The sequence below is a fragment of the Lynx canadensis genome, chromosome C1 (assembly GCF_007474595.2).
Source record: "Lynx canadensis isolate LIC74 chromosome C1, mLynCan4.pri.v2, whole genome shotgun sequence".
Taxonomy (NCBI): Eukaryota; Metazoa; Chordata; class Mammalia; order Carnivora; family Felidae; genus Lynx; species Lynx canadensis.
In genome coordinates this window covers 48684624-48707564 of record NC_044310.1, presented here as the reverse complement: position 1 = coordinate 48707564, position 22941 = coordinate 48684624, and the positions used below count along the sequence as shown (strand labels likewise).

The window sequence follows — 22941 nt, the reverse complement described above, 5'->3', positions numbered from 1 at the left end:
ACAGCTCTGCTCAGAAAGCGGGAAGGCTGGAGGACAAAGGGAGGGAGAGCTGCTGAGCCCCCGGACGACAGAGCTCAGTTTGGTGGGGAACAAAGGCGCTCGCCAGCGCCATCTCCCCCGCCCATCCCCCAGCCAAAATCCCAAAGGGAACCGTTTCCGGCCAGGGAAATTGCTCGCTCCGCGCAAACACCCAACTCTGTGCTTCTGCGGAGCCAAACCTCCGGCAGCGGATCTGACTCCCTCCGGCTGCCACAGGGCCCCCCCCCCTGAAGTGGATCACCTAAGGAGAAGCGAGCTAAGCCTGCCCCCCCTGCCGCCGTGCACCTTGCCTTCCCACCCCAGCTAATACGCCAGATCCCCAGCATCACAAGCCTGGCAGTGTGCAAGTAGCCCAGACGGGCCACGCCACCCCACAGTGAATCCCGCCCCTAGGAGAGGGGAAGAGAAGGCACACACCAGTCTGACTGTGGCCCCAGCGGTGGGCTGGGGGCAGACATCAGGTCGGACTGCGGCCCCGCCCACCAACTCCAGTTATACACCACAGCACAGGGGAAGTGCCCTGCAGGCCCACTCCAGGGACTATCCAAAATGACCAAGCGGAAGAATTCCCCTCAGAAGAATCTCCAGGAAATAACAACAGCTAATGAGCTGATCAAAAAGGATTTAAATAATATAACAGAAAGTGAATTTAGAATAATAGTCATAAAATTAATCACTGGGCTGGAAAACAGCATACAGGACAGCAGAGAATCTCTTGCTACAGAGATCAAGGGACTAAGGAACAGTCACGAGGAGCTGAAAAACGCTTTAAATGAAATGCAAAACAAAATGCAAACCACCACGGCTCGGATGGAAGAGGCAGAGGAGAGAATAGGTGAACTAGAAGATAAAGTTATGGAAAAAGAGGAAGCTGAGAAAAAGAGAGATAAAAAAATCCAGGAGTATGAGGGGAAAATTAGAGAACTAAGTGATACACTAAAAAGAAATAATATACGCATAATTGGTATTCCAGAGGAGGAAGAGAGAGGGAAAGGTGCTGAAGGGGTACTTGAAGAAATCATAGCTGAGAACTTCCCTGAACTGGGGAAGGAAAAAGGCATTGAAATCCAAGAGGCACAGAGAACTCCCTTCAGACGTAACTTGAATCGATCTTCTGCACGACATATCATAGTGAAACTGGCAAAATACAAGGATAAAGAGAAAATTCTGAAAGCAGCAAGGGGTAAACGTGCCCTCACATATAAAGGGAGACCTATAAGACTCGTGACTGATCTCTCTTTTGAAACTTGGCAGGCCAGAAAGAATTGGCACGAGATTTTCAGTGTGCTAGACAGAAAAAATATGCAGCCGAGAATCCTTTATCCAGCAAGTCTGTCATTTAGAATAGAAGGAGACATAAAGGTCTTCCCAAACAAACAAAAACTGAAGGAATTTGTCACCACTAAACCAGCCCTACAAGAGACCCTAAGGGGGACCCTGTGAGACAAAGTACCAGAGACATCACTACAAGCATAAAACATACAGACATCACAATGACTCTAAACCCGTATCTTTCTTTTTTTTTTTTTTTTTTTAAATTTTTTTTTTTTTCAACGTTTATTTATTTTTGGGACAGAGAGAGACAGAGCATGAACGGGGGAGGGGCAGAGAGAGAGGGAGACACAGAATCGGAAACAGGCTCCAGGCTCTGAGCCATCAGCCCAGAGCCTGACGCGGGGCTCGAACTCACGGACTGCGAGATCGTGACCTGGCTGAAGTCGGACGCTTAACCGACTGCGCCACCCAGGCGCCCCTAAACCCGTATCTTTCTATAATAACACTGAATGTAAATGGATTAAATGCGCCAACCAAAAGACATAGGGTATCAGAATGGATAAAAAAACAAGACCCATCTATTTGCTGTCTACAAGAGACTCATTTTAGACCTGAGGACACCTTTAGATTCAGAGTGAGGGGATGGAGAACTATTTATCATGCTACTGGAAGCCAAAAGAAAGCTGGAGTAGCCATACTTATATCAGACAAACTAGACTTTAAATTAAAGGCTGTAACAAGAGATGAAGAAGGACATTATATAATAGTTACAGGGTCTATCCATCAGGAAGAGCTAACAATTATAAATGTCTATGCGCCGAATACCGGAGCCCCCAAATATATAAAACAATTACTCATAAACAGAAGCAACCTATTGATAAGAATGTGGTAATTGCTGGGGACTTTAACACCCCACTTACAGAAATGGATAGATCATCTAGACACACGGTCAATAAAGAAACAAGGGCCCTGAATGACACACTGGATCAGATGGACTTGACAGATATATTTAGAACTCTGCATCCCAAAGGAACAGAATATACTTTCTTCTCGAGTGCACATGGAACATTCTCCAAGATAGATCATATACTGGGTCACAAAACAGCCCTTCATAAGTTTACAAGAATTGAAATTATACCATGCATACTTTCAGACCACAATGCTATGAAGCTTGAAATCAACCACAGGAAAAAGTCTGGAAAACCTCCAAAAGCATGGAGGTTAAAGAACACCCTACTAACGAATGAGTGGGTCAACCAGGCAATTAGAGAAGAAATCAAAAAATATATGGAAACAAACGAAAATGAAAATACAACAATCCAAACGCTTTGGGACGCAGCGAAGGCAGTCCTGAGAGGAAAATACATTGCAATCCAGGCCTATCTCAAGAAACGAGAAAAATCCCAAATACAAAATCTAACAGCACACCTAAAGGAAATAGAAGCAGAACAGCAAAGGCAGCCTAAACCCAGCAGAAGAAGACAAATAATAAAGATCAGAGCAGAAATAACAATATAGAATCTAAAAAAGTGTAGAGCAGATCAACGAAACCAAGAGTTGGTTTTTTGAAAAAATAAACAAATTGACAAACCTCTAGCCAGGCTTCTCAAAAGAAAAGGGAGATGACCCAAATAGATAAAATCATGAATGAAAATGGAATTATTACAACCAATCCCTCAGAGATACAAACAATTATCAGGGAATACTATGAAAAATTATATGCCAACAAATTGGACAACCTGGAAGAAATGGACACATTCCTGAACACCCACACTCTTCCAAAACTCAATCAGGAGGAAATAGAAAGCTTGAACAGACCCATAACCAGCGAAGAAATTGAATCGGTTATCAAAAATCTCCCAACAAATAAGAGTCCAGGACCAGATGGCTTCCCAGGGGAGTTCTACCAGACATTTAAAGCAGAGATAATACCTATCCTTCTCAAGCTATTCCAAGAAATAGAAAGGGAAGGAAAACTTCCAGACTCATTCTATGAAGCCAGTATTACTTTGATTCCTAAACCAGACAGAGACCCAGTAAAAAAAGAGAACTACAGGCCAATATCCCTGATGAATATGGATGCAAAAATTCTCAATAAGATACTAGCAAATCGAATTCAACAGCATATAAAAAGAATTATTCACCATGATCAAGTGGGATTCATTCCTGGGATGCAGGGCTGGTTCAACATTCGCAAATCAATCAACGTGATACATCACATTAACAAAAAAAAAGAGAAGAACCATATGATCCTGTCAATCGATGCAGAAAAGGCCTTTGACAAAATCCAGCACCCTTTCTTAATAAAAACCCTTGAGAAAGTCGGGATAGAAGGAACATACTTAAAGATCATAAAAGCCATTTATGAAAAGCCCGCAGCTAACATCATCCTCAATGGGGAAAAACTGAGAGCTTTTTCCCTGAGATCAGGAACACGACAGGATGTCCACTCTCACCGCTGTTGTTTAACATAGTGCTGGAAGTTCTGGCATCAGCAATCAGACAACAAAAGGAAATCAAAGGCATCAAAATTGGCAAAGATGAAGTCAAGCTTTCGCTTTTTGCAGATGACATGATATTATACATGGAAAATCCGATAGACTCCACCAAAAGTCTGCTAGAACTGATACATGAATTCAGCAAAGTTGCAGGATACAAAATCAATGTACAGAAATCAGTTGCATTCTTATACACTAACAATGAAGCAACAGAAAGACAAACAAAGAAACTGATCCCATTCACAATTGCACCAAGAAGCATAAAATACCTAGGAATAAATCTAACCAAAGATGTAAAGGATCTGTATGCTGAAAACTATAGAAAGCTTATGAAGGTAATTGAAGAAGATTTAAAGAAATGGAAAGACATTCCCTGCTCATGGATTGGAAAAATAAATATTGTCAAAATGTCAATACTACCCAAAGCTATCTACACATTCAATGCAATCCCAATCAAAATTGCACCAGCATTCTTCTCGAAATTAGAACAAGCAATCCTAAAATTCATATGGAACCACAAAAGGCCCCGAATAGCCAAAGGAATTTTGAAGAAGAAGACCAAAGCAGGAGGCATCACAATCCCAGACTTTAGCCTCTACTACAAAGCTGTCATCATCAAGACAGCATGGTATTGGCACAAAAACAGACACACAGACCAATGGAATAGAATAGAAACCCAGAACTAGACCCACAAACGTATGGCCAACTCATCTTTGACAAAGCAGGAAAAGAACATCCAATGGAAAAAAGACAGCCTCTTAACAAATGGTGCTGGGAGAACTGGACAGCAACATGCAGAAGGTTGAAACTAGACCACTTTCTCACACCATTTACAAAAATAAACTCAAAATGGATAAAGGACCTAAATGTGAGACAGGAAACCATCAAAACATTAGAGGAGAAAGCAGGAAAAGACCTCTCTGACCTCAGCCATAGCAATCTCTTACTCGACACGTCCCCAAAGGCAAGGGAATTAAAAGCAAAAGTGAATTACTGGGACCTTATGAAGATAAAAAGCTTCTGCACAGCAAAGGAAACAACCAACAAAACTAAAAGGCAACCAACGGAATGGGAAAAGATATTTGCAAATGACATATTGGACAAAGGGCTAGTATCTAAAATCTATAAAGAGCTCACCAAACTCCACACCCGAAAAACAAATAACCCAGTGAAGAAATGGGCAGAAAACATGAATAGACACTTCTCTAAAGAAGACATCCAGATGGCCAACAGGCACATGAAAAGATGTTCAGCGTCGCTCCTTATCAGGGAAATACAAATCAAAACCACACTCAGGTATCACCTCACGCCAGTCAGAGTGGCCAAAATGAACAAATCAGGAGACTATAGATGCTGGAGAGGATGTGGAGAAACGGGAACCCTCTTGCACTGTTGGTGGGAATGCAAATTGGTGCAGCCGCTCTGGAAAGCAGTGTGGAGGTTCCTCAGAAAATTAAAAATAGACCTACCCTATGACCCAGCAATAGCACTGCTAGGAATTTACCCAAGGGATACAGGAGTACTGATGCATAGGGGCACTTGTACCCCAATGTTCATAGCAGCACTCTCAACAATAGCCAAATTATGGAAAGAGCCTAATGTCCATCAACTGATGAATGGATAAAGAAATTGTGGTTTATATACACAATGGAATACTACGTGGCAATGAGAAAAAATGAAATATGGCCTTTTGTAGCAACGTGGATGGAACTGGAGAGTGTGATGCTAAGTGAAATAAGCCATACAGAGAAAGACAGATACCATATGGTTTCACTCTTATGTGGATCCTGAGAAACTTAACAGGAACCCATGGGGGAGGAGAAGGAAAAAAAAAACAAAAAAACAAAAAAGGACGTTAGAGTGGGAGAGAGCCAAAGCATAAGAGACTGTTAAAAACTGAGAACAAACTGAGGGTTGATGGGGGGTGGGAGGGAGGGGAGGGTGGGTGATGGGTATTGAGGAGGGCACCTTTTGGGATGAGCACTGGGTGTGTATGGAAACCAATTTGTCAATAAATTTCATATATATAAAAAAAAATAAAAAAAAAAATAAAAAAAATAAACCAGATCTTCTGACCTTCAGTAAGATGTGAAGACCTTGGAGGGGATGCATTCTGGGTTTATATTACAATGTTTGGAGGTGGCTCTGACTCACGTCACTAGTTCAGTCAGAGTTTTACAAATTTGCCCCGTCTTGGGGAGCCTGGGTGGCTTAGTCAGTTGAGCGTCCTACGTTGGCTCAGGTCATAATCTCGCGGTTCGTGAGTTTGAGCCCCGCGTCGGGCTCTGTGCTGACAGCTCAGAGCCTGCAGCCTGCTTCAGATTCTGTGTCTCCCTCTCTCTCTGTCCCTCCTGTGCTCATGCTCTGTCTCTCTGTCTCTGTCAAAAATAAATAAACATTTAAAAAAATTTTAACAAATTTGCCCCATCTGATGAGCTCTGGCCATCAATTAGGAAAAGATTTTTTAAGTTCTGCTAAGATATTTTTCAATGATATATCCACTTTTAAACAATATTCACCTTCCATGGGCATTGTGGATTTAATTGCTTTGTCTGTTTTTTGCCATTTTTTAGCCCTAGAGGGAAAATGTGTGTTTCAGATATAAAATAACCCTCTTGAACCAAGAAAGCAAGAGGAGACTCACCCAGGCACTCCAACAGAGCCCCAAACTCTTCACCTCCTCTTGGATGACATTAGAGGACAACGGCTGTGGAAACTGCCAACATTATAATGAAGCAAACTGCACCAATTTCAAATTTCTCCCCCTGGGTACGTTTCTTGTTGGAAATGAAGCCCCCTGCCTTTTTATTGTTAAAGAAGTCTCTTTTCCTTTCTCCCGATTATCCCCCAGTATTGAATATTGATTTATCATTTTCATAAAATTGCAAATGGGGGCCTGTTGCCTGAGACCAGTCATAAATTATGAAAATGTGTTCAGCTCCCCTGGAGGGACTGACTTCTTATGGGGAGAGTTTCCCAGAGCTAAACTTAAGTGCTTTGCATGGGTTTGCCAGGTTTGATGTTTCTGACCCTCTGATAAGGAAGGGATTAACATTTGCTAACAACCTAGTAGGGACCAAATTCTTCGCATGTTACTTAATTTAATGCTATTAACACAACGGTGCATAATCACCCTCTGCTTTGACAGAAGACAAAACAGCAGTCCAGGATGGTTTAAAGACTTCTGCGGAAGGGACATAGCCAGGTTCAAACCTAACTTTGTCTGCTTCCTGAAATTTAACGCTTTCCCATGTACTGCATTGTCTTTCATTCTAAAGTGGAATAGTAATATCTCAGTAGGGGTGGATAGGGTAGTTTTCATTAACATCAACGTAAGCCTTAGGCTCTTCAAGTTCTGATAGATTTGCTCCAAGGAGCCATTAAGAAAGGCCACTGATCCAAGGGTTATAAATTAACACTTTCTTCATACAGAGCTATAAGCAGCTATTTAAAACCTGGATAATATCATCCTTAAAATAAGTATCAGTTTTCTGGGTATTTATGCTCTGTCACTCTTGGTTTTTCCATCCTTGACTCCATTAATAGAATTTTTCTTAATTCCTTTTCTCTTTTTATGGCTTTGCAAGGGGCTAATTTGCAGGCAAAATTGCTAATTTTACAGTTGCTTTCTGCTTTGTCAGCATGAGGCTGACTCTCAGAGTTATTAATAGAAGAATAGGATTCCCTTTTCATCCTTTTGCTCTTGACTGTTGTAGGAGGTGGGACAAAATCCATTATTTAATAACATTTGTTCTTCTTGAAAGGTCATCATTCCGGCCTTTCAGTTTCCACTCAACTATAGCAGTATCAGCAGCAACAGCAGCCACTTTCTCTTCCTGAAAGGCTTCTGGAATTCTTCCAGGTTATACAGTTGATGTAAAACTGTCTTTGAGATCCACCTTGGGAATGGGGTCCAGCTGGGAAATTTTCTCAGTATTTCTGCGCATTTTCTAAGGAGTAATTTCTAGCTGTAAGTATTCATAAGTGTCCCAGTCACCTACACTCCTGGAATTGATACTGAATTCGGGATACTCACTTAGGAATTGCATCTGGCCACTATAGCAGAGGATAGAAATAACAGTGTCCAAAACAAGATGGAAATTGATGTTTTGCATAAAATATATCTTAAAGTAGACACTCAGGATTGGTACAGTAAACTCACACTGTCATCAGGGACCCAGGGTCCTTCTGCTGTCCAGTTTTATTGTCACTATCATGTGGTTTCCATCTTCAAGGTTGACCTATGGTCTCAGCCACTGCTCCCAGGACTGTGAATACATGATTCTAAGAAGGTCAGAACATATGAGCAAAGAGTAAAAAGGGACAGATTGAGCTGTCTATCTGTTTCTGATGGAACTTTCCAGCAGTCCTCCTAACAATTTCTGTTTGTGTCCTCAAGCTGCAAAGGAGGCTGGGAACCACAGTGTTCTGTCTGGGTGCTTGCTGCCTCTAATAAAACCCAGGTTCTCTTACTACAGAGAAAGGGGAGGACAATATTAGAGAGGCCAGCTGTCTGCTGCATAGGACCAAGAGAATGACTAAATAAATTAAGCCAATGTGACTTTATTAAGCACCTATTTTGTTTACAAATGAATAGAAAGTTTTGATTCATTTCTTTAAGGAACCAAAGCTTACCTACCTTTTGCTCATGCCTTCTTCTTAGCCTAGAGTGCTAAGGCTCACCTAAAAACGTGCTCACCTAAAACACGCATTAATTATTCATTTCCTGCTCACCTAAAAACGTGCATTAATTATTCAAAGTTGTTCTCAAATATCACTGCTGTCCGATGCTTCCCTGAAAGACTGTTCCCAGGAAGAATTCATTGACTACTCAGCTCTGTCCCTATACACTTTATCCTTACTTCTATTATGCCACTTACTTCCTCGGAGGTGGAGGCGGTATACTGAAGTGAAGAGAGGCAGGTACCACACCCCCCACGTCTGCCACCTACTAGCATCGGGCCACATACTTTTGCCCTTTGAGTTTTCTGTCTTCAGAATAGAGATAGAGATCGCTCAATTCCACCTCTAGGGCTCTTGCAAAGATTAAATGAGATAATGTGTGCAAAGCACAGTTTCAGGCAATACTTACTTTAGTTTATCTCAGCATGCTGTTTTATGTGCCTTTTATGAGTTCCAGAAAAAAGAAATAAACTTCTAAGCCACTATTATTTTGTGGGGTTTCTTTTTAGAACAATGAACAGAAATTTAATATTCTAATTAGTAAAGTTTGTGGAGATCTATTATTTAAATACCTTTCCTTAAAAGCCTATTTAAAGATACACCTCATGGGGCACCTGGGTGGCTCAGTCAGTTAAACGTCTGACTCAGGTCATAATCTCCCCGCTCGTGGGTTCGAGCCCTATGTTGGGCTCTGTGCTGACAGCTCAGAGCCTGGAGCCTGCTTCAGATGCTGTGTCTCCCTCTCTCTCTGCCCCTCTCCTGCCCATACTCTGTCTCGGTCTCTCAAAAATAAATAAACATTAAAAAATTTTTAAAATAAATAAGTAAATAAATAGAGATATACCTCATGCAAAGGAGAAATATATCAAAATTCAGTGGTCAAAAGTGGGGAAGTTTAATATGAAAAGACACAATGAACACTAACCCATGCAGCTGAGAATTGAGCCTAAATAATGATAGTTAGAAAACCATCTCTTGGAAATCAAAAATACATAAATGTGAAAAAAACAATAGATTAAGTATAATAGAAAGGCATAAAATGTCCAGATCATACAAATAGAAACAAAAAATAGAGCAAAAGAGCATTAATTGATGAAGGTAAAACCATGTGATTTGTCTTCATTTTTCACCAGTGAGTTAATAGAATTATGTTAGACTAGATAGGATTTCATAATATAGCACATATTATGAAATATAAATGTCAGTTACTTAAAGTTATAAATATAATTCTGAATGGAGCTAAAAGCCAACTGTATACCTTTCAAATTTCTAAATGAGAAGAACAATGACAAAATTCTCTACCTATGAATAAAGGTAAAAATTTTTAATTTTTTTAAGTTTATTTATTTATTTTGAAAGAGACAGAGACAGTGTGAGTCGGGGAGGGGCAGGAAGAGAGGGAGAGAGAGAAACCCAAGCAGGCTCCATGCTGTCAGCACAGAGCCCAACACAGGGCCCGAACTCACAAAACCATGAGATCATGACCTGAACAGAAACCAAGAGTGAGATGCTCAACTGACTGAGCCACCCAGGCACGTCAAGATGAAATTTTTAATGGAAGGAAAAAGGACATATTCTTTTAAAAATACCAGATGTAAATGGAAAAGACAGATGTGAAACTGTAAGAATTTTGTTAAAGCAATATTTGGTAATTACAATAGAATAAATAAATTTTAGTTTAAATGTTTACATTAAATCAAAATAAAAAGTGATACGTCTAAAACAAAACATCTTCAAAAAAACTGATGAAAAGGAAGGGCAGATGAAAAGCTTGACTAATAAAAAATAAGAATACATTACTATTATTATCAGAAAGACTCGGAATCAAGGTAAAATTGATTAAGCGTCCTAGATAAGGAGGTTTACTAAAAACACAATATCATATGAGACATAACTAGTGACTTTTAAAGTACTCAAATAAGTTGAACCAAGTATATAGAGCAAAACTCATGAAAATGGAGGCTAAATAGCTCAGAATTTCTGGCCACAGAGCACTCAAATAATACAAAAGTAATTTCAAATAATAGGTAGATATAAGCAAGCTAGAGAAATAAATACGTAAATAAATAAAAATTGAGCTGAATCAAATTTTATCATCTGTAAATATAAAATACACATTCTTTTTATGGACCCATGGAATAGCTTTAGTAATGATCACATATTAGAAAAATTTTAAAACCTCCATAAAACTCAGAAAATAAGACTATCACACACTATACTTTCTGGCAAAAGTGTGATAATACTAAAAGCTAATAAAGCAGACATAAAAAAATCCACGGTCTCTTTAATTTGGATGTCAAAAGGAAGGATATCTAGAAAATACCTAGAAATATCTGAAAAATTACAAAATTAAAACACTAATATCGTAATGCATGTAACTTTGCCAAAAATGGACTATAAGAAAAATTCACAGAATCTAAGTAAATTAGAATATATTAATTATATATTTAATTAAGACTTAGAAAATAGATTAAACAATCTAATTGCTGACTAAATCCCAGGAGAGTTCCTTTGAAGAAATAATGAAATAAATCAACCATTATTATTTGAAGAAAAATAAGTGGGAGAAAACAAAACATATGAAATAAGGGATGAACTGGAGACAAAGGTCTTGAAGTTATAGGGGAAATTAATGCAAATGATATTTGTGCAATATATTGTAAAAAGTTTTTAGGTTCTGGATGAAAGTGACTATTTTCTAGGGAAATACATGGCTTTAAAAGTAGATTCAAGGAAAAAAATTCTAGATTTTTTTTCTGTAAATATGGTCCACTGAAAATCCTGTCTACTCTCTTCCTGTAAAATACCTAGAAATAATGATAAAATACAAGGGAGGAGGGCATTTTTGAATGCAGAACTCAGCTTACAAGACCAAAAGTAAAATTCTTAATTATGAAATATAAAATAAGAGCATGGACTCAGACAGGTAAGCAAACACTTTAAATGGTAACTGCCCTTTGTATATTTATAGATTCAAATATGTATTGCAAACTTCTCATTGTCCAGAATGAGATTAGGAGATCTAAGGCCATTACAAGGTAGAAAATAGAAATGGAGACCCCTCAAAGAGCTGAAATTCCCAAATCATTAACAACAGTGTAAACTAAAAAAGGGGGGGGAAGGAAAAATGCCCTACATGGAAAGTTTACTCTTTTAGCATTGGATAGGAATGAAAGGAGAAAAAGTATTTCCCCTGTGAATTGATGCCTGTATCAACAGTATCATCTTTCCTAAAACCACAACCTAAACATTTAATTTAAAGGTCTTCTTTTTTAACAAATATTATTAATATCTATTTTTGGGAGAGAGAGAGAGAGACAGACAGAGACAGAGTATGAGCATGAGGAGAGGGGCAGAGAGACGGAGACACAGAATCCAAAGTAGGCTCCAGGCTCTGAGCTGTCAGCACAGAGCCCTATACAGGGCTTGGACTCATGAACCACAAGACCATGACCTGAGCCGAAGCTGGATGCTTAACTGACTGAGCCATCCAGGTGCCCTAATTTAAAGGTCTTCTGGGTCAAGAGCACTTTCCAGCACTTAAAATAAGCAAACACAATTCATTCTTGAAAAATATACCCTTAATCTAGGTCCAACGGAAGCCCCATAATAAATTTCATAGTAAAATAATTTCAAATATAATTTCACGATAAAAATGCACAAAGCATATGTAGCACAAAGCATACAAATGTAGCACAGAGCAAAACCTCCATGAGTGACAGCAGAAAATGTCCACAGCAAAAATAAACTCCTAAAGACCATATACATAAGTATACGTTCAATATGTTTGAGGAAATAAAAGAGGAATTTCAAATAAAGCCCACACAATTATTAAAACAAACCCAGAGACTTGAAAAAGAATCAAAAGGAAATTCTAAATGTTGAATGTATAATAATTGAAGTCAACAACTTAAACAATACATTAGGTATCAGATAAGATAGCTAAAGAGTGAATGAATTGAAAAAACATCTCATGAAAGACCCACAATGTAATACAAACTAAGATAGGGACAATGTAAGAGTTCATGAGACTTAAGCAAAAAAAAATGGAGAGGTCTAATATGTATCTAATTATAGTTCTGTTGAAAGTTGAGTTTAAAAAAATAGAAAAGGGGCGCCTGGGTGGCGCAGTCGGTTAAGCGTCCGACTTCAGCCAGGTCACGATCTCGCGCTCCGTGAGTTCGAGCCCCGCGTCGGGCTCTGGGCTGATGGCTCGGAGCCTGGAGCCTGTTTCCGATTCTGTGTCTCCCTCTCTCTCTGCCCCTCCCCCGTTCATGCTGTGTCTCTCTCTCCCAAAAATAAATAAAAACGTTGGAAAAAAAATTAAAAAAAAAAAAATAGAAAAGAGAGGACACCTGGGTGCCTCACTTCATTGAACATCCGACTATTGATTTCAGCGCAGGTCATGATTCCAATATCATGGAATGAGCCCCACATCAGGCTCTGCGCTGAGTGTGGAGCCTGCTTAAAATTCTCAGCCTTTCTCATTCTGCTTCTCTCCTCTACTCTCTCTCTCTTTCTAAAATTAAAAAAAAATTTTTTTTGGTGGAGAAGAAAGGATATTTGAAGAAACAATCACTAAGAATTTTTCAACCTTGATGACAACAGTCTAATGAATCCCAAGCTGGATAAATAAAACAAATCTACACTTGGCCATATCAGATCAATACCAAACAATATCAAAGAAAAGACCAATTTTAAGAACAAATAAAGAGAAGAGTTAACTCACCAACAAGGGAACAATAATTAAACTAATAATTAACTTCTCAAAAACCATAATAGCAACTTAAAGAGAGAGAAAGAAAATATATACATAGAATGCTATTAGAAAATAGCTGGAATCTTAGAGTTGTATATACAGTGAAAGTATTTTTTCAAAATTACAGGGAAAAAATAGGTTTTTAGGTAAACAAAACTGAGAAAGTTTACCACCAATAAACCTTCAATAAAGAGAACTACAAAAGATGTATTCCAGGAAAATATTACCAGCCCCACAAGAAAAGCTGGAGAAACAAGAAGGAATATTGAACAAATAATAAGGTTAACATGTGGAAATAGAAACAAACATTGACTCTATAAAAAAGTAAATAATAATTTTCAACTTGTAGGTTTAAAATGAAACTATTTAAAGCTAAAATATTGTAAAACACACCATATAAGCCAGTTGGTAAACCATTAGAATCAGAGTATTTTAAGATTTTATATTATTCAAAGGAAGGGGAAAGATGTTAATCGTAATTTAGACTTTAAGTGTAAACACTTAAATTTCAAGGTTGACCAGAAAAAAATAAAAGAAATAGTATATCACTTTAAAATCAGTAAAAGGAGAAAAATGGTATGAGATTTTTAAAAATTTCATCCTAAAGAAGATAAGGAAGAAAGGCAAGGACACAGAAGAAGTAAAATTAATAAAAAGCACCAAAAAAGGTGCTAAAAATAAATCCAAATGCAACAATAATTACAACAAATATGACTAGATTAAAATTCTAAATAAAATTCTTTAGTTTGGACTTTTTTTGATACTAACACTTGTTATTTGTAAGTAATATATGTAAAGCCATCAAGACACCAAAATATTAAAATGAAATGGAAGAAATGTGACTTCTCAGACATATGCTATCCAAAAGAAATTTATGTCAGCCATGCCAAAATTAAATAAAATTGATGTGAAAGCGAAAAGCATTTTTTAAAAGGGAAAAGATTATCATGTAATAGTGAAAGTTTTCATTCTCCTAGAATTTTAATGATTTTAAATCTGTATGCACTTCAAAAGGTGACCTCAAAAATACATAAGGCAAAAAAAAGTGAAACTTGAGGTAAAAATGGATAAACTGAAGACTCATTAGAATATTTAAAATAATTATCTGTCTAAAATTAAGCACAACAATCACTAAAGATATGGAAAATTTGAACAACACAGCTAACAAGTTTGGTCTAATGAACATATATGTAAACAGTCTTGCATCAGTGTTGGAGAACACATATCCTATTTGAGCACACTTAGACCCTTTATGAAAAATTATGTCCTATACCCTGAAGTAAGTCTCAACCAATTTCAAGGATGTGTCATCATACAGACCATATTCTCTGACCACAATATAACTAATGCAATGGAAAGTTACTTGCAAAAAGATACTTTAAAACAATATGCCACTGAAAATTTTTAAATTTACTTTTTTTTAAATACTCAAGTATTACTGACATCCAGTGTTGTATTAGTTTCAGGTGTACAACATATCGATTCAACAATTCTATACATTACTAAATGCTCACCATGGTAAGTATCATCATCATCTGTTACTAACCTCACTGAGATACAATTCTCTACTTACTGTCCAATGTTCTCACAGCAGAACTGGTTAGAGAAAAAAAAACAAAACCCTACTGATTGCTCTCATTTGAAATTCAGAATAGTTAAACTCACGCAGAACTTCAACTTTAAGGTTGCTTGATAATTATGCTAATTTCACTCACTCTCCTACTCTGTTACATGACTATTCCAGCTATATTCTCTCTCCTCAAACTGCTACACCTACTCCCATTCTTGCTCTCAGCTTAAGACCTTGCTTACTATTTCCCTCAGAAGAAAGAAGTAATCAGAAGAGAACTTTGACAAGCTCACATCACAAAATAAATTTACCTGTTTCTTCCTGACCCTCTGTTTTAATGCCCAAACTCTTCACATACCCCTGTACAGATCTCAACCCTTCCACTCTTACACCACATCCCATTTCCTGACACCTCCTCAAGAACTTAGCTCCAGCAACTCCACTTTATTTCCTATATCATCAATTTTCATAATCACATAGACATGCAAATTTTCCATTTATAAAGAGAACATGTTTTCATTCATGTACCACACTATTTCCTTCTGCTTTTTTACAGAAAAAAATCCTTATGGCAGCCATTAAAATGCCTCTGGCAACCTCCAACTACAGGGAGTGTAACTAAAAGCCCAGTTGCTGTGCTCTGAAATCCACCTCTACATTTGCACAAAGGCCATGTGTCCCACAGCTACCTCTAGTCAATGACTAAGTGCAGCATGACCCTAAAGCAGGTACACTTAGTCCACTGAAATGGGAATCCTCTGATGGCAGACCTTGGCTCAAGGACTCTGACAACCTGTAGAAATGTCTTTAAGATGCACAACATCTGATGTGTCCCCCCGACCTTCGACCCCTTTCTCTTTCTTGCAAGGTCAGGCTTGCATCACACTCAGGGGACTCTACCAGGTCTTTTAGCTCCCCCTCCATTTTCTCCAACACAGCTATGTTCACTAAATGAATCTTTGTACATATAATTCCATCTTGGAATGTGCTTCTCAGAGGACAGCATAACACATTCCTCTAAAGAGTCCACTTTCCTCCCTCTCTAATTCATCTCCTCTCACTTTGTCTTCAGTCCAGTCCAATCCAAATTTTGAGCCATAGCTCCATTACACCTGTTCTTGTCAAAACATCTATAATTCCAGATCTCTATTTTGAAAGATTAAATGATAAATTGAAAGATTGAATCTTATCCACATCTTAATCTGCTCTACTAGCAACATTTAATATAGTTCCTCTCTCCCTCTTCCTTTACACAATGAGCTTATAGGACACACTAAACTGCATCTTGTTTATCCAATTCCTTCTCAATTTCTCCATTTGGTTGTTTTATTGTTATCTCAGATTTAACCTGTCCAAACCTGGGGGTTTGGGACACCTGGGTGGCTCAGTTGGTTAAGCATCTGGGTTCTTGGGTTTGAGCTTCACATCAGGCTCTGTACTGACAGCTCAGGGCCTGCTGGAATTCACTTCCTGTCTCTGTCCCTCCCCCTGCTCACACACTCTCTTTTTCAAAATGTATAAGCAAACTTTAAAAAACTGGGGGTTTGATCCCCTCCCAAATATTCCTTCTACCTTTATCTTCTCTAATCCATAAATGAACAGTCCATCTTGAAAGGACATTAATTACTACAATCTCATGGACACTGAGAGGATATTGAAGTGATACTATGAACAATTCTATGTCCACAACTTTGATAACCTCCATGAAATGCGCCAATAACTTGAAGGACACGATTTGCCAAAACATACACAGAAAGACATACACAATATGAACAGACCTTTATCTATTAAGGCAATCAAAAATGATTTGCCGAGAGGTGGTCCTTGTCTGCTCCATACTGGTGAATTGCCACTTCAAACATCTGCCTGCTTTCTTCCCTGAAGAACAGATTCTGATTATTGCTATGGTCCCTATTAATTTCCTTTCATTGAGTATTTTCTATGAGCTATTATGCTGTGCTGGTTGCTTTTGATACATACTTTTCACTTCTTTTAACCACCTTCCCATTTTACAGATGAAGGAATCATAGTTCAGTGAAATTTAGTTGTTGCCCAATTTTCCAACAGCTAGCCAGGTGGATAAACTGGGATTTGAAAACCTTTAACTGACTCCGAAGCCTCTGCTTTCTCTACAGCTCCATGCTGATGCATTAAAAGGTAGAGCTGGTACCCTGGAACATGTGTATCAATGAGATATTACTTTCCAGTCTCTAAAGGGTGATTATCCTTAACTGCTCCTGTTCTAGCTTCTTGGAAGAAGGTGTTGGGTGTTTGCCTCTACAACATCTATCATGAAGTCAACTTCAAAGCACTCAACCTGGGTGTTTGATCTCCTGCCGGCATGCTTTCTGACACACGCTGGAAAATGAAAGTAGGAAATGAGGAACAGTTTAGTCATCCTTGTTAAACATTTCTGGTGCCAGTCAGGAAAGATGTTGACCTTAAAATTAAGAATTAGAAGCACACATTCTGGAAAAATAAATCAGTCCAATAAGAACCGAACCAGTGAGACCCAGGAGAGACTTCTGAGTGCCCACAAAAGACATGAAGCATAAGCAGCTGCTAAATGTTCTTTCTCCTCTGGCTTTCCCTATTTATGGTACAACTCTAGCGTGGTACAATTTTACCCTGTACACATGTTTTTCATGAGAGAAGGCAGGGAGTGGGGATCATGCCATTTTTGTAGTTTCAAAGACTTGAAGTAAAAAAAAAAAAAATCCAGGTAAACCAGAGAGTTAAACAGGTGTTTCAGACACATCTGCCTTTGAGACCATCTATACTTTGATTGTGGCAAAGTATACATAATATAAAATTTACATTTTAACCATTTTAAGGTAGACAGTTCAGTGGCCTTAGGTACATTCACAATCTTGTACATCCATCACCACCACCTAGTTCCAGAACTTCTTTATCCCAAGTGGAAAGCTTGTGTCTATTAGTACTCACTTTCTGCCTCCCCCAGCCCCTTGTAGCCACTAATTTCCTTTTTGTCTCCCTGTATAGATTTGCCTGTTCTGAACATCTTATATAAGTGGAACCATGCAACATGTGGTCTTTCATGGTGGCTTCATCTTTACTGAGCATCGTATTTTCAATATTCACCCACGTTGCAGCACAGTAATGTTCCAGGTGACATTCCGTTTCATGTTCATTTTCCAACAAAACGATGATGGACATTTGAGTTGTTTCTATCTTTTGGCTGTCATGAACAGTGCTGCTTGGAGATTGTTTTAGATGTGTGCAAATCAAATTTTCAGGTCTTGAGGCAAGTTGTGAGAACCTTATACTTCTTCCAAGTGCCCCAAGGAGCCACCCCTTTGCACAGACTGCCAGTACCACTCCCACACTGCTTCACCAGCTTCAATGATATCTTCTCAGGGTCCTGTTCCTCCACCAGTGTACAAAGCGATTCCTCGCCCTGCCGGTCTCTATCTTGGGCACTTCTGTGTTTCCTTCCATAATCACAATTTGTAATGAGGTTGTTGATTTTTGTTTTTAAATGTCTCTCTCCTCTAATCTTTAAGGGATGTCAACTCCTCAAGAATAGGAAACCCTATCTGTTTGTTTACTGAGGAGTTGTTCTCAGCACTAATGTCACTGCCTGCCACATACAAGTGCTTCGGTGTTGGTAATGGAGATACTGATCTACACGGGCTTTAAAGATGTTATCAGACTTGATCCCTCGAGTCCAGACTGGGCTCCATTTAAACTCTGAGGACCAAATAACGTGTGGCTTAAATACCTACGTCAATGGATTGCTCAAGGTTGTCCAGGCACTATGAGGCAAGCAAGTGGTTTTGATGCTACTGTTTTGCTTAGCAGGAACCAGAAAATGTGAAGGCTTTAAAACCAGATACCCTGTTCTTAGAGAGTTCGCCCCCCAGAAACTCATCTAGGTCATTCCCTAGGTTTTTGCTGTAAGGTCCTTACTTTCTGAGACATTTATTAATCACCTTATTTAAATCTCTGGCTGTGGTTGCTGGGCGCCTGTTTTCTTACATTTCTTATCCCTCTTTTTGAGCTTATTTTTCTCCTTAGCACTTGTCACTCTCTGACAAACTCTCTTGTCTATTGGCTGCCTCTTCCTGTGAAAATGTAATACCAGGAAGGCAGAAATTCTCATCCATTTCGTTCACTGCTGCAATCCAGTATCTTGGACAAAAACCGTGCACACAAGTGCTCAATTAATATTTGGGGAATGGATAAATAAATAAATAAATAAATGAATAGCATTTTTCCTGTCAGTCCACAAATTTCTCAGTCACATCTAGACCAGGATGTATGGTACTCTATGACTCTTGGCTTTAGCAATGATCTTAGTGTTAGCAGTGATCCTAGAATTCTTGGGTTCTAGTCTGGTTCCAAATAGACAATATGCTTCCCTAATTTTTACCCAAATGTTTCTCTCCAGAGTTCCACCCTATTCCTCTTCCAGAGATATCTGTGGTTCTAATCTTGCAAATCATCTTTTTAATTTTTGAGAGAGAGACAAAGAGAGTATAAGCAGGGGAGGGAGGGGAGAGAGAGAGAGAGAGAGAGAGAGAGAATATCCCAACCAGAGAGAGAGAGAGAGAGAGAGAGAATCCCAATCTGTCAGTGCAGAGCCTGATGTGGGGCTAGATCCCACAAACCTCAAGATCATGACTTGAGCCAAAATGAGAGTCAGACTGAGCCACCCAGGTGCCCCTATCATGGGCTATTTCTATCTCTTCTGAATAGAATGGTCAGTCTTCCCAGGAGGTGTGAAACAATGTTTTGTGTGCTAGGCATTGCGTAAACTTTATCTCATTTAATTGTGGCCACAGTCCTAGAATCAGGTGGGTATTATTCTATCTCTTTATAGGTGAGGAAGTAAACATCTGCAATTAAACCCAACGTCACTTAGCATGTAACAAATGATAATCATGATGAGCCCATGTTTGACTATAAATCTGCAGTTCAAACTATTTCCACCCTTGGATATTGCATAGTTTTCTACTACAAACAAACAAAAAACAGGTCATATTTAGCAGCCTGACACAACACTCATTCACTATCTCATAGCTCTGTAGTGCAGAAATGTGGCACTCTATGCATGCACTCTCTGTGCAGGCTACATTAAGGTATCAGCTGGCTATGTTCTTATCTGAAACTCAGAGTCTTCTTTCAAGTTCATTCCTGTTACCAGTGGAATTCAATTCCTTGTCTTTTTAGAACTGAAGCCACCATTTTCCTGCTGGCTATCAGCTGGGGCTGTGCTCATATTCTGGAAACCAACCACATTTCTCATCCCATGGCCCCCTTAAGTCAGCACATCAAATCTTTCTCATGCTTGGAATCTCTCATACTTCTTCTGATACCAGCCAGGGAAAACACTCTGCTTTTAAGGATTGTTCGGTGGGTTAAATGTCAGACTCTTGATTTCAGCTCAAGTCATGATCTGCACGATGACTGTGTGGAGCCTGCTTGGGATTCTCCTTCTGCTCTCTCTCTGCCCCTCCCCAGCTTGTGCTGTCTCTCTCAAAATAAATAAATAAACTCTGAAAAAATAATAAAAATAAAGACTCCATGTGATTATATTATACCCATCTAGATAATCTCCTTTTGCCATAACACAATAATCATTAGAGGCTATCTGATCATGTCTATAGGTTCTACCTCCATTCAAAGGGGAGGGTATTATACAAGGATTAAGATCACTGGGGTCATTCTTAGGATTGTGCCTAACACAGATGTTGCAAACCTGAAGCTCAGCCTGGCTCTTTACTGACAGCCACATGGTCTCAAGGCAGGCACCAATAACCTCATAGCTTTCCTGCAACCTATAACCTTCCTAAAAGAGCCAGGATCAGATTTCTACCTTATCTTATTTCAATCCCCTCCAATTCCATGAAACTCCTTCATTCTCTCCAAGAGCTGGCTGGCCTAGGCAGGAACTGAAGCAGTTACAATTAATTGCCTAATGGATATGTTGATGACAAAGGAGTTGGGGACAAATAAAGGCAAGCATTTAAATGTATGTTCATAAGTCTAACTAGAAACTAGAGGAATATATCAAGAAGTAGTCGCCAAAAATATCTTTCTTATCTTTATAAAAAATACACTGGGTACCCCCCTCCCTTCAATAATTTTTGTCTTTTCCAGTTTCACGTAAGCTCCAAGCTGCAAGAATGAAAGCTCCATGCTGGTTCCCCACACAATGAAGCCTCAAATAGTTTGAAATGACTACTAGCAATTGGTGCTAATTATGATTCAAAACTGAGGATATGAAGGTCTCTTCAACTCAGACAAAGGGCACTGCTATCTAGAGAGCTGCTGGGCTCAGCTTTCCCCTACCCACCACCACACACAGCTTGACAAGAGGTGACACATATGCCTCAGATTTCAATAAATGCCCCTGGGGGAGAATGCAGAAAGTAGGCGTTCTTACTTGAAAGAGAAGAAGGATCCTATAACACTCTAAAGTATAACAGCATGTCCTAATGGAACACTTGAACCAGTAAGAACTTTCTGTCTACCCTAGGATTTCTATGTCATCTCTCAAACCTCCAACAATTAAATGAAAATTTATAGCTGCTAGTTTTCTAAATAGCTCTCCTCTGTGGCCTTTCCTGAGACCCTGAGAAATTGCATAGTTCCTTTTTTTCTCAACTCTGTAAGAGACTGTGCATTTTTTAGCTTATATTGCCATTATTTTTCTTATCACTTTCATGAGACTATTACCCTCTTGAGTGTGGAAACTATGCCTTGTTGTACATTTCTATAGAATTCAATGTCTGGCACATAGTAATTGATTAATAAAATGTCAAGTGATATAACACTAGTCTAATCAGTGTTTTGTGTTATTTTTCCTGTTGTGCTGGGGTTTTTTTTCTAAGTCTTCTTTAAAACCAGGGTCATAGGAGCTCCTGGGTGGCTCAGTCGGTTAAGCGTCCAACTCTTGATTTCTGTTCACTTCATGAACTCATGGTTTGTGAGTCGGAGCCCCACATCGGGCTCTGTGCTGATAGCACAGAACCTGCTTGGGATTCTTTCTCTCCCTCTCTCTCTCTGCCCCTCCCCCACTCACACGAGCTTACTTTCTTTCTCTCAAAAATATATAAATAAACTTTAAAAAAACCCTCAAGGTTATATACTTGTGAGTTAGTGGGTTGGAATAGGGTACTGCTTCTTAGTGTGAGCTAACCAGAGAGACTTAGCTTCTGTTTCTGCTTGCAACTAGTCACAGTGTGAGCCAGCTGGGAGCATCTCAGATGGATTCACAAGGACCTAGTGAACAAAAAAAAACCCACAGAAATTGAGTGATGAAGTTCAAACACAGACTGGTAAATCCATCCAGAGAAACACTGAGCTCCAAAGGAAGGTTTAGTTTGGGTATGGACAACATCTCATGCCACCGAGATCCATTTATTCTCTTCTTTCATAGGAAGTTCCAGGACTACAGTGGAGATGTCTTTTTTTTTAAAAAAGGAAGGTATTCTCCTTGCTTCTCTGAGAAGAAAGGGAGAAGTCCAATAATTCATATTCAATATGGTGGCCAGTTGTGGTATCCTAGAAGAGTAAAACAAAAGAGCTTCTAAGACAAGTTACGGTCCTGCTGATTTAGTTTGTCTAGAGGGCAAAATTGATATTCATCAACTCCTTCATCAACTATCCATCTTAGATTCTCTTTACCCTTGGCTAACATGTTAACTGGTCTCGGTTGTTTGCCTGGCAGAATGACCCAGATTATAATCTCTAAGAGATCTGAGTTCTTAGTTTTTCATTGTTTTGCCCTTGTTTAGGTATGTTTGCTATAGTTGACCATAGTCATTACCAGACACAGAAGTATGAAGAGACACCTCACAGATTCCTCTGGACTGCAGATCTACCCTCTTAGAGTAGTAGTCACCCTTTCTCCGTAGGTGGTAGGATAAATTACCACCACCAGTACCATAGTGCTCCTCTAAGCCTATTAGTCTACTGCCATTTGAGCAGTCCAAAGTGATTTAGTAGTAGTTACAACACCCAGTTTAGTAAAAATCTATTTTATCCTTTGGAAAAGAATTTTCCACCACCACAAAACTAGGTTCTGTAACATGGCAGGGTCTTAGATTAAGGGAATGGAAGCAGATTCTGTAAGTGGATCCCTGGGCATA

General features: G+C 39.0%; 1 pseudogene; it reads right to left on the bottom strand.

Moving 5' to 3' along the window:
- LOC115519720 overlaps positions 1-22941 on the bottom strand; it is a 42580-nt pseudogene that overhangs the window by 7352 nt on the left and 12287 nt on the right.